Consider the following 11,528-nt stretch of genomic DNA (forward strand, 5'->3'; position numbering starts at 1 on the left):
TTTAAGTTTGTTTCTAGTGGGAACATTTCCTGTCCACTGTTGCTAGATCATGAAATTTTCTCCAGCCAGAGCTGGAGGTGACTTATGCTGTTTCTAGGCAGAGAAACACTCACATGGCAGTAAACATCAAAGCATCCTGGGAGGTGGCTCCAGTAATAAGTATTTCCTTGCTCTTTTGTACCCCTAAAGGTTCAATTCTCCTGACTTTTTATGTTTTCCTGGTGCCATTCTATATGTAAAATCCAAATTTTATGATTTCTTTTCAAAGACAAAAAGTTACTATACTTCACATAGTCTAAGTCTGATCTTTAGAAATAGTTACATCTATTTAAAATTTATTCATTAAACTTCTCAGTCATAAAATCTCATAATATCTGTGTTAGAGCCTATGGTTAATGTGTGCTTCCAATGCCTGAAAGAAACTGTATGTTTTATTAAAATACTTATCATAATTATAATACATCTAGGATAACATGAAATAGTTCTATAAAATCTAGAAAATCCGGGAAGTGAAAGTGAACTGTAGTTCCAGCATTCATTTTGTCTAAAGCTAAAGTGTTTTTACTGAAAAAAAAATAGATTTTTTTCCCCTCTGCAAACCTGAAGACAGTGCCACATGGAAATATGATTTTCAGAATTTACAAGTTGGTAAGGTGACTCATGGCAGAAGTCATATCATTCATCTATATCTGTAGCCTGGGAATATGCCTCATAAATTGAAAAAAAATGTCTACATATCTCTAACATACTCCCAAAGAAAAGGAATTTTAAATTCAAAAAAGGAGTGTTGTCTTAATTTTAAGAGGCCTCTCTCTGGTCCATACATGAATTTGATTTTTATAAAAGAGAAGGAAAGATAAGTCACTTTAAATTCAAAAAGGAGTGTTGTCTTAAGTATCTCAATGAATTTGATTTTTATAAAAATAAAGGAAAGATGAGACTAGTAGCAGCTGAATAAAACAAAAACAATAAATTTGTAGAATAAAATAGACACTAGTATTGCTGTGTGTATGTACGTGGCTGTATAACCAATGTGATTCTGCAACCTGTACACTTGGAAAAATGAGAAATTTTATCCCATGTGATTCAAATGTATGATATGTCAAGATCATTGTGTTGTCATGAGCAACTAATAAAATTAAATAAAATAAAATAAGCTTCAAACACAACTAACCAATAATTACTTTGTAGAAACACTGTGTATATTTTTGTAACTTGTATTCACTGTACAAAATGGAAGCTTTACTCAGAGATTGTTTAAATGGTGGTTTTAAGATTTTATAGATTTTTCTTCCCTGCCAATAAAATGTTCTCTCTCAGGAAAAAAACAAAAAACAAAAAACAATGAATTTGTCATATCTATGACTGCACCTATGATAAAGAAAGGAAAGAAATTAAACCTCCCCACCTCCAAGAGACCATGACCAGCAGCCAAGTAGACTGCAAAACTCAGCAGAGGTGACAAACCAGCACAGCCTTCTGGCTTCCTTCCCACATGGCCCTGAGAAACAAATAAGAAGCAAGCACAGCAACAGACTCCTGGACAGCCACCCTGGTCACATGGGGACAAAGGAATGTTATTTCTAAAGCATTGAGGAAAATAATTTTATATCCAGGCAAATTCTCATTTAAATGGGAAGGGGTTGGTATTCATTTTCTATTGCAGTCATGACAAATTACCCCAAACCTAGCTGCTTAATTCAACACATTTATAATCTTACAATTCATTAGATCAGAAATCTGAGTTGGCTCAACTGATGTCTCCACTTTGGATTTCAAAAGGTCAAATTCAAGTTGTTCAACAGCTGAACTCTTATGCAGAAGCTTTGAAAAAGATGTGCTTCCACGGGCATTCAGATTGTTGGCAGAATCCACTCCCTTGCTGGCTGTGAGCAGGGTACTCCTTCACTTTAAGAGGCCTCTCTCTGGTCCACACATCTCCAGAAATAGCATATCTAATCCTTCTCTTGCTTAGAGTCAAACTTTTCCTTCTGCTTTACCCTTCTTGCCTCCATCCTGAGAAAGTCCTCTGATTTTAAGGGCTCATCTGATGACACTGGGCCCACTCAGGTAACCTGGAAAGATCTTTTTATTTGGGCTTCAACTGATTTATAATTTTAACTACAAAACCCTTTCAGAGCAGTGTCTAGATTATTGTTTGAATAACTGAGGGACAGGAACTTGAGAAGAGAGCTTTAGAATTTGTCTGCAAAATGTGCTAAGAATATTTTGAACATAGAAAACCTGAAGAATATTTGCCCCTTAAAGATCCAAGTTGGCAATAGAGGAAGGGGATGGAGAGACAGGGAGGAGGGGAGGACATAGGGAACAAGATCTACCAAATCATGCTATGTCTATGTATGGGCAGACCACAATTGATCCCGCTTATATAATATTTTAATTAAAATAATAACAATAACATGAGGGAGATTAGTTGAGTAGAGCAAGTGGATCAGGAAAAGGAGCAGAGGAGGGATAGAGAAAGAGCTGATCAAATAACATTTTTTGCATGTATGAATGTGTCACAATGAATCACACTATTATGTACAATTATAATGCACCAATACTTTTTTTTTAAAGATCCAAGTTGAAAGTACTTTTTTGCAGAAAGCACCCCAACTGTAAGAGGGGGGGGAAAAGAAGACAAGAGAGCCAATGTGTTAAATTACACGAGTAATGTGTTAAAGATTATGACTGTGGAATAACAAAGGGGAGGAAGGAAAAACTGAACACAGAAAGTAAGAAGTATACTTATAAGTAACCCAGATACATAATTCAGAGCAGTCTCAGAGCAATAGGGCTGGAGGTAGCACACAGAAGAGATGTGAAAATATGCCAGATACAGGCAAAGCAAAATTAATGACAAATGCAAATAAACATTAGGGTTTGTCAAAAGTGAAGAGTAACTAACACGACAAGAAAAACAGAATGTGTAACTCATGAACCAGCAGAAGACAATTCAGTATAGTAGCCAGGACACAAAAACAGAGGGAGAAATAAATCCCCAAAATGCACAATAAATGGAAAATATGATGAAAAGTCCAAATATTTAAGAGAAAGTCCAAATATGCAACCCACCTAAATCACTAACCTCAGCAATGAAAGACCTGAAATGCTCAGGTTGAATTTTTGAAAACTCTAACAATGTGCATTGTTTTACAAGATACCCTGAACACAAAAAGAAAAAATTAAAAATTTTAAAAGTAGTGTATCAGTCAAGACAGGCCAGGTTTGACTAGAGAAGTAAACACCAAAATTTCAGAGGCTGAAAACATTTATTGTACACTTAAAAATGGTTGTAATGATAAATTTTGTTATATTTTTATCACAAATCTTTTAAATTATTTTAAAAGAATGTTTCATGCTATGTGTCCAACTTAGGGTGGCAAGAAGGCTCTGCACATTAAAATAAAGGACAACAATTAGAAACTTGTTTCTTAAAATCATAACTGCTGATTTTGAAATTACTGAGGTTTGGCACATTTCACTCCCAGTTAAGCTACTGTCCTCCCAGTCTTCCACTGACTGCTAATTCATAAGGCTCAGCAATGCTGGGTGGTCTATACCTGTAATCCCAGCAGCTTGGGAGACTGAGGCAGGAGGATCGCAAGTTCAAAACCAGCCTCAGCAACTTAGCAAAGCACTAAGCAACTCAGCAAGACCCCATCTTTAAATAAACTATAAAAAGGGGGTGCTGGGGATGTGGCATAGTGGTTAAGTACCCCAGGGTTCAATACCTGCTATGTATAAATAAATAAATAAGTAAATAAGGCTCAGCAGCACCTCTTTGTTTAAGAGTTAAGGTCCTTGGGCTGGGGCTGTAGCTCAATGGCAGACTGCTTGCCCAGCACTCTGGAGGCTCTGGATTTAACCACAAGCTCTTCCCAAAAAAGAGTTGTTCACATGCTGCTGGCACAATCCATTTCCCCCCGGTCCCCCCACCACCTCAATATTATATATTTCTGTGTTTAAACAGGAGATTCAAACCACAAATGAAAGTATAATGTTTGGAACTGCTGATTATTGGAATCATAAAGGCTAAAATGCAAGACAAAGGAAGGTGGACGAATGTGTGAGGAGGACAGAGGAAGGTGTTCATGAGACAGATGCATGAGGAGTGTTTGTGTTTATGTTAAAGCAGAGAATCCACTTAGCTGCCCACACCTGTTCTCACTGGTTGGCACAAGGGGCATGTAAAATATGAGGGACAGATAAATACCATAAGGTGGGGTCTGGAAGACTTGGAAACCCATGGGCAACAAGGGTGTGTCAGGAATAGAAGGCAGTGGCTTTGGGCCAGACCATGCTTCAGGAATAGAGGGGAAATGGGAGAACACGGGAGGATGGGCTGTGTTTCTGGAAGGTCTCAAGGGAGGATCATGGGAACAAAAACAAACTGGGAAAAGCTCCTGACCCCTTCCGAGAAAATTCAGAGCTGACAGGGACCAAAGGACAGAAAAGGAGTTTGCGGCATATCTGAGGTAACCTCAGCCCTCCTCACTCTGAGTGTGCATGTTTGAGCGAGTGTGTCAGGCATGCACCCTGTGGACCTGCATGCACCACTGAGGCACAGAGAGCTTGTTTCTCTCATAGATTTTCTCCCAGGCTCACAACTGCCCTGGGATCTCCCAGACCCCCTCCCTGCCCTGTTTCACCACCACCATCTCTTCCTTCCCAATACCCCATGGTTGAGCCTCCCTTGTCTACCCACCACCCCCGCTGTCCTGCCTCCAGGCTCTCTATCTGGCACATTCCTCTGCCTGGAGTATCTGCTTCCCCAGCCAAGAGCCAGTCATCCTTCATGGGTGGACACAAATATTGAAGCCAGATTTAAAGTTAGGTAGCCAGTGTAGTTAGATAAATTGGGTCTAATATCAAGTGAAATCTAAAATGGAGGCCATGCTGGGAATGACTCAGGGAAAACACAGGACAATTCATGGAATGTTAATGAAGTCCCTAAAAGGCCCTAGGCCAAAGTCCACCTGGAAGAAGTATTAATGAATAGCCCCCAACAGATTTGGAGATAGCCCATCCCAGAGAAGTGATAATCCCATCCCAAAAGGTGATAATTAGGCCCACCTGTGTCCCACCCCTCAGGCCCTCCAACCTACATTCCATCACCAAAACTATAAAAAGGGGAGACAACCCAACCGCACTTCCACGGATTCCACCTCTTGGGTCCCCTTCTTTCTCCAGGAGAAGTCTTTTCTGCTGTCCTTTAATAAACTTCTAATTTCTACTCTGACCTTGCCTCCGCATGCTTCTTTAGTGTTATTCTTCAACATCGGGGGAAGCAAGGACTCATCACGGGTCAACAGCGGTAACAATATCACCTGCCATAATCTCTTCCTCATCCTCCCAGGATAAATAAACAATTCTCTCCTGTGTTCTCTAGTCCTTGTGTTCACATAAGAGTACCTCACATTGTGATGATTGTTTATATATTTCAAGGAATGAGGCCTTTGAGAATATACATATTCCTTTATAGCTTTTATTTAATCATTTTTTTTTTTAAAAAAAGGACCTACTGGGAAAGTGTGGCCCTCTGGTTATGTGATAAATCGTATTTCCATGGAAGCAGGAGCTAAGAGAGGGTTCTTCTTGTGTTTGAGGGTCCCTTTCCCATACAATCATCTGGGACAACAATACCTCAATCCACAGCTACATCTGCATCTCCCCTGAGTTCATCACTATGGTCATTGCAGTCGTCCTCAAAGGTGTACCCTGGCAGCGTCCCTGTCTCAGTCATCATGAGGCCAGCAGGTCATGGGCAGAAGTGAGAGGGAAGTAAGAGCCAGTGGCTTGTGGCAGCTGTGGAGAGCAAGCTGGGCTGAGACCGGGGAGAAAACCTGAATCTCACTCTGACTCCACCCACTGAGTCTTCTCCCCATTAAATGGACACATGAACAAGATGTCCTACCCTCCACAGCCACCAGTGGGGAGGATAGGCTCCTACTGACCTGAAATGTGTATCTGAAGTTATTTGAATGGTGCTTACCTGGTGGTTGCATGGATGTTTAAATGACTGGATCTCGGGATAACAATGAAAGTGACTAAAGGAAACTTTAGGGATTACTCACAGCCAGGATGTGCTGCACATGCCTGTGATCCCAGGTTCTTGGAGGATGAGGTAGGAGAATTGCAAGTTCGAGGCCGGCCCGGACAATTTAGCGACATCTTCTCTCAAAATAACAATTCTTATATGAGCAGGGGATGTGGCTCAGTGGTAGAGCCCCCCTGAATTCAAACCTCAGTACCTCAAAAGAAAAAGAGGTTCCTCTTGCAGCCTTAAGGGAACAGCAGAGCTTGGCATCCTGCCTGGCAGCCCCAACTTTTCCTACAGGAGAAGTTGCTTTTGCTTTTAGAATTTTACCTTAAAATTTTAGGTCCAAGGGCATAGAATCTACTAAGAACTATGGTTGATGGCAGGGTAGCTAACAACTGCCTTCAACCACGTTGATTTCAGACGGGACTCTATTAAGAGTCTGAAACTTTTTGATATTTTAATAATTAAAGGGATGAGTCTGAAGGTGGGGAAGACCATGGTTAAACACCCGGGCCCTAGAAGTCCCAAGTGGAGGCAGGAAAAGAATGAGGTGAGGTACACGAAACATCAGAATAATAAGCATCGCAGGAATTTGGAGCACTCAGGCAAGCGGCTACAAATTTGATGCAATCCTCATCAAAATGTCGAAATGTCTGGGGGACCAGTCAGTGGGAGGCTGCTGAGGGTGAAAGCCAGATTTTTTTCCCTCTGTTGGGATTTATTAAAATTTGAATGATGAATACATATTACATGCCTAAAAGCCAGATTTTTTGACGCTTGGACTTTGGTTGTCCTGGCTGGAGGCCCCAACTTTTTCCTTTGCTTTGGGTTCCCCTTCACCAGGTAAACGCCCGGGAGGCGCGGCGAGTGCGGCGGGGAAGGCTGAAGCCTGAGGCAGCAGGAGTCCTGGGGACACGCCCCGACCCCGCCCAGGCAGGGAGTGCGGGGGACCCAGGCGGGACCTGCACCACCACCTGATCTCAGACCTACAGGACCAGTTCTGGCTAACTTATTCAAAATATGTCTGTGGGTCACGCCCTGGGGTAACTGATGGAAAATATGATTGTAGTCGTCCGCTCTGAGCCAGCCGGCCACCAGCCAGAAGGAGGAAGGGCATTGCCGAGTTGGGTGGGGGACGGGGACTCGGGCTTTAAAGGCTCGTGCGCTGGCCCTTCTCGCAATGCTCCCAGCTCCCGACCCATGGAGGGTGCCTTCCGCTCGGCGCTCTTTCTCGGCGTCCTGGCTCAGCTCCCGTCTGACTTTCTTTGGGCGTCCCTGATCGGTGAGTGGCGGGATCGAACTTACCGGGATGCCTCCGTCCCCTCCTCGGTCCCCATATTTCCCCTGCGGGTTCTGTCCCACGGGTCCACGTCCCCGCAGCAGGTTCTGCACCCTGCGCCTGGGGAGGGAGCCGCGGGACCGAGGTGCCCAGGGAGCGGAAAAGAGACGGAAAAATACGGGTAGGAGGATAGGAGAGGGCGAGACGGCTTGATGAAGGTCCCCTGGGCCACCTCAGTCCTCAGGAGGTGGGCCAGAGCCCCTCTCTCCGGGGTCCCAGGACCAAACAGGAGCCAACCTGAAAGGGTGTGCGGTTTTCCCGCTCCGGGTGGCATTTACTTCTGGACTCCAGGGGCGGTGTCCTGTGTTTCCAGTGAGGAATTGCCCTGAACTCCTCCTGGCCCCTTTGCCAGCACAGAAGTCTCTATCACAGGTCGTCCTGAGTCACATTGGCAGGTCGAATCCCTTCCAAGTTCATGTGATAATGTACTTTTTAGAATTTTCTTTTAAAGGTAAAGAAAGGTGGGGGGGTGTGGCTCATGAAAAATCAAAGGGAAATCAGTAGGTAGACGAAAAAGACCAGGAGGAGGAAGGAGAGACGAGAAAGGAAATACTGGGGAATTATATTGGCCAAATCCTATTGCTATATTGTGTGTGTGTAACAACAAATGCAAACAAGGAGAGTAATGAATTACAGTAGATGGGGTAGAGGGAGAAGATGGGAGGGGAGGGGAGGGGGGATAGTAGGGGATAGGAAAGGTAGCAGAATACAACAATTACTAATTGGGCATTATGTAAAATTGTGGATGTGTAACCGATGTGATTCTGCAATCTGTATTTGGGGTAAAATTGGGAGTTCATAACCCACTTCAATCTAATGTGTGAAATATGATATGTCAAGAGCTTTGTAATGTTGTGAACAACCAATAAAAAAAATGCCACCATTAGGGACAACTGTAATGCACCAATAAAATTAAAATTTGAAGTATCATCAAAAAAAGGATTTTCTTACATTTGAAACATACCTATTTCAATCAGTAGGAAAATCGTTAACTGAAGTATATAACTCCTAATATTAGAGAGTTATTCAGTTGTTATAAAGAAAGTACATCTGAAATGCACCTCTATTTTTGATAAACAGACCCAAGTTCAAAAGAAAAAAAAGAAATTGCTTTTAAAATATTTTTTCTTCTTTTTTAATTGATGCATTATAATTATACACAATAGGACCCAGATGTAACTCAGGAGTAGGGCTGCATGCACCAGACCCTGGATTCAAAGAACATGGTAGAAGATGAGTAGGCAGAATTAATATTGTCAAAATGGCCATTTATCAAAAATGATCTATACTATTATGAAGACAAACAACAATTAGTGCTGGCCAGGATGTGGGGGAAAAGGTACACTCATACAATCCTGGTGGGACTGCAAAGTGATGCAGCCAATATGGAAAGCAGTATAGAGATTTCTTGGAAAACTGGGAATGGAACCACCATTTGACCCAACTATCCCTCTCCTCTCCTCGGACTATACCCACAGGACTTAAAAACAGCATACTACAGGGACACAGCCACATCAATGTTTATAGCAGCACAATTCACAATAGCTAAACTGTGGAACCAACCTAGATGCCCCTCAATAGATGAATGGATTTAAAAAAATGTGGCATATTTATACAATGGAATATTACTCAGCATAAGAGAGAATAAAATCATGGCATTTGCAGGTAAATTGATGATGTTAGAGAAGATAATGCTAAGTGAAGTTAGCCAATAGCAAAAAACAAAACAAAACAAATGCTGAATGTTTTCTTTGATATAAGGAGGCTGATTCATAGTGGGATAGGGGGCATGGGGTTGTTAATGTTGGTGGAATGTGATAATCATTATTATCCAAAGTACACGTGATGCCCAGCAAACCTCAGCAGTCAGTCCGCTTAGGTTCCCTGGCGAGGGACTGACCCGGAAAGCGGGATGGGGCTGTTGGGAAAAGCTGGATCTGACGGCAAGATTGCTGCGGCTATAAATCCATCACTTCCCAGATGAGTTGTTGGTGAGCAGGTAAAAAGGAGGATCTGCCTAAGTGATTCCAGGGAGCGGGCCATGCCTAGCCCTCCAGCTCATGCCGGCCGGGATCCATCGCCAGGAGCGCTGAGCCGCGGTGTCCCTACTTGCCAAAATGGGGGACTGGCAGGACCTTCACCACTGCACCAGCAACAGGACGGCAGGGTTGCCCCAGCTGGGCACTGTAGGTCAATCTCCCTACACGAGTGCCCCGCTGCTGTCCCACACCCCCAATGCCGACTTCCAGCCCCTTACTCCCCCTACTCGCCCTATCAGCCCATCTACCCCCAGTCGCAAGATCCTTGCTCCCACGTCAGTGATCTCAATGATCCGTACAGCCTGAATCCCCTGCACGCCCAGCCGCAGCAGCGGGAGGCAGAGCCAGGCTCTGGGCTCCCTCACATGCACACTGGGGTCTGCCCCACCAGCTGTCAGGCCTGGATCCTCGCAGGGACTACCAGCGGCAAGAGGACCTCCTGCACAGCCCGCAGGGCTTGGCTCGGGACTCGAGACCTTCCGATCCACTCCTTACCTCACGCCATTGAGGTCATCCTGCTGTAGAAGGTATTAACATCCCAGATCAAACTGTAATTAAGAAAGGCTTGTATCTCTGTCCAAGTGAAGCCAGATTTAGATAGGTAGTTAGTGTAGTTAGGTAAATCAGGTTAAATACCCAGTAAGATAAAATGGAGGCTGTTATGGAGAATGGAGTCCAGGGAAGCAGAGCAGCACTTGGGGAAATTGAAATGTTAATGTCCCCAAGGCTGGAGCCCATCCTTAGGAACTGTTAATGAAGCAGCTCCCAGCTAACAAGGAAGTGCTAATCAAGAGCTGCCCTAGGCCCTTCCTGCCCAAATTACTTCTTTAGCCCACCTATCTCCCACCTTTGGGGCCTTCCCACCTGCATTTTGACACTGAAAGAAAGCTGGGAAACAAAGGACAGGAGTGTGGGAAAGCTGAAGGAAGACCTTAGCTGTAAAAAAAGGAAGACCTCCCCCTTCCACGGATCCTTTCGGGTCCCCTTGTTCCTCCAGGAGAAGTCCTTTCTGCTGTCCTTTAATAAAGCTTCTACTTTCCACTCTACACTTGCCTGGACCTGCTTCTCCGGTGCAAGGACTCCTCACCGGTAAACAGCCACAAGTCCAACAGCAACGCCGGCTCCGCCATCCCTATTAACAAGGACAACCTCTTCGGTGGCGTGGTGAACCCAATGAAGTTTTCGGTTCAGTTCCAGGTGGACTCTCACTCCTCAGCTCCACCTCGAAGTTCAAGGTCACAGTGGCCAAGAAGTGCAGCAAGACCTCTCACGCCCGAATGTCTAAACTCATTGCTGCTGGGCGAAGTCTAAAACTGGAGGAAGATCTTTAAGAGAAAAACTGGACAAAATAGGATTAAATCTGCCAGTGCTCACATCACTACTGGAGGGAGAAGCCATCCACCTAGCCAGGGACTTTGGGTACAATTGTGTGAAACCGAATTTTCTGCTAAGCAGTAGCTGAATTTCTCAACCGACAACATTCAGATCCCAAAGAGCAAGAGACAAGAAAAAACATGCTCCTGGAAAAATATGCCAAGAGTTCACCACCTGCTGACTCAGGACAGATCTTCCCCCGGGGAACTGGCGGCCCAACCCAGTCCTGGAGCCCGGCGTCCGTCCAGAGCTGCTGGACTCACTTCAACCTCATCTCCCTTGGCTTCGGCAGCCCGGCGGTGTGGCTGCGGTCACCACCCTGCGGAACTATCTCACCGAGGCCCTCAAGGCCATGGACAAAGTGTACCTCAGCAACAACCCCAACAGCCACACGGACAACAGCGCCAAAAGCGGTGACAAAGAGGAGAAGCACAGAAAGTAACAGCTCCGGATCGGCGACACTTACGGCAGCTGCTGCTGCTGCCACTGCCGCCGCCCTCCGGTGCCCTGGGTCCTCAGGATTGCTCTCTCGACTGCCAGTGGGGCAGCCTCCGTGGACTTAGCCCAGTGCCTCCACTTCTCCATCGGTACCAACGCCCCCTGCCCTCATGTGGAGCGTAAGAGAACAGAACAGGCCGTGAAACCAGCAGAGGAAAGTTCTGTCGAGTTTTTTTTTTTTTTTTTGGTCCATATATTATTTTAATAAGCACTAGACATTGAATAATAATTT

The 11,528-nt window shown here is 44.5% G+C and overlaps 1 pseudogene; it reads left to right on the forward strand.

The window, feature by feature from the left end:
- The first annotated feature begins 9,297 nt into the window (after positions 1-9,297).
- LOC144366041 (transcription factor AP-2-alpha-like) lies at positions 9,298-11,240 on the forward strand (annotated as a pseudogene).
- The last annotated feature ends 288 nt before the right edge of the window (positions 11,241-11,528 follow it).

The sequence above is a fragment of the Ictidomys tridecemlineatus genome, chromosome 8, assembly GCF_052094955.1.
Source record: "Ictidomys tridecemlineatus isolate mIctTri1 chromosome 8, mIctTri1.hap1, whole genome shotgun sequence".
NCBI classification, from domain to species: Eukaryota; Metazoa; Chordata; class Mammalia; order Rodentia; family Sciuridae; genus Ictidomys; species Ictidomys tridecemlineatus.